Source organism: Ruditapes philippinarum, unplaced genomic scaffold (genome assembly GCF_026571515.1).
Source record: "Ruditapes philippinarum isolate M1 unplaced genomic scaffold, ASM2657151v2 ctg797_1_1_1_1, whole genome shotgun sequence".
In the NCBI taxonomy this organism is placed as follows: Eukaryota; Metazoa; Mollusca; class Bivalvia; order Venerida; family Veneridae; genus Ruditapes; species Ruditapes philippinarum.
Genome location: NW_026860514.1, coordinates 51,122 through 52,983, shown reverse-complemented (window position 1 = coordinate 52,983; position 1,862 = coordinate 51,122).

Genomic DNA, 1,862 nt, shown 5'->3' with positions numbered 1-1,862 from the left:
TTTATTACATGTTTTGCAGTAGATTACTGAACTATAACGGTTAATTATATTCTGATAATTTCACAGTAATGATTACCAAATATAATTTCACAGTAGCCGAACTATATTTGGCGTAAAAATAAAATATTTATCATTAATGAATGTTTTTTTTTCAGCGGAAATGTAGTCAATCATAATAAAAAAATGTACGTGAAAAACGTTAAAGTTCGTAAATATTTACGAACGTGTGTGAAAAAACATCTAAAATTCTAAAAATAAAATCATGGAATTAATATTTTTGCTTCAACATTGTGAGTCATTATTTGATGACGTCATGAAGATAAGAGCATGACGTTACGCGGCAAAAATCAGTAAAATGGTATAAAATCGTTAAAGAAATCATGAAATAAACAGAAAATTTGTTTGTTTTACATGTAAGATCAAATAATATTTCACTCGTGAACCCCAGCTATTATATTTTCACTCGTGGCTACGCCACTCGTGGAAAATATTGCATCTGGTGTTCACTCGGTGAAATATTTTTCGATCTTACACTGAAACAAACAAATATCCTCTATATAATTCTCAAAAGCTTTTTATTTTGGTGTACTTTTATAGTTTACAAATAGATAGTCATTTTCCAATTAACTGAACAATTTCTTTCTTCTGTTGCTTTTTGACAATAAGTACATTATAGTGATTTGTTATTTTATACGGAAGCAAATATATTTTTTTTTTTGCTACTTTAATGGCAAATTTTTTTCTTTTAACGCATTTTCCTGGTTTTTAAGCATTTTTACATGCTTTTAAATTTATGATTTAAAATGAAAATTAAATTCATTTCCCTTTTCTGGTAAAAAACAATTTTAATCGTTCCGGAGGCAAAATTTACCTTTAAGCATTTTATTCTTATTCTTAGTACAATATTCATTGTTTTGCTGTTACAATTTTGTAATTATATTTTCCAGTTTATATTTTAAATATTTGATGGGATTACTCTTGATGTATTGAAATATTAGAGTTTAGTTCACTCATTATGACATATTTGTTAACATTTGTTGGGGAAACAAAAACTATCACTCTTACTAGACTATGTGTATTGAATATTTTAATAAAAAAGAAATTAAAACATCCATTTTTTTGTACTATTTTTTGTAATTTTATTTACTAAATTTACAAATTTTTAAAATGTAGGTTTCCTGTTTTTTTAAGATAAAAAAAATAATGAAAAATAAAAATTACAAGTTTGTTCTGGGGTTAGGAACAAAATGATGAAATAAAAAAAAACAGATTGTTCTAGTTATGAACAAAAATGATGAAATAAAAATAAACAGATTGTTCTAGTTATGAACAGAAATGATGAAATATAAAACAAACAGAGTGTCCTTTAGTTATGAAAAAAAGATGAAATAATAGTGATGAAATAAAAAATAAATAGACTGTTCTTAAGTTATGAACAAAAATGATGAAATGAAAAAATAAACAAACTGTTCTTAAGTTATGAACGAAAATGGTGAAATAAAAAATAAACAGATTGTTCTGTTTATGAACAAAAATGGTGAAATGAAAAAATAAACCGATTGTTCTAGTTATGAACAAAAATGGTGAAATAAAAAAATAAACAGATTGTTCTATTTATGAACAAAAATGGTGAAATAAAAAAATAAACAGATTGTTCTAGTTATGAACAAAAATGATAAAATGAAAAATAAACAGATGTTCGACCTTCTCCGGTCTCAGGTCTTCAACGGTCACTTTATATATATAGTGACCGTTGAAGACCTGAGACCGGAGAAGGTCGAACATAAAACAATTGGAATATACCTTTCGCTTTTGATAGAATGTTTGTATTACAAAAAGAATTATCCTCAAAGTTTACCAAC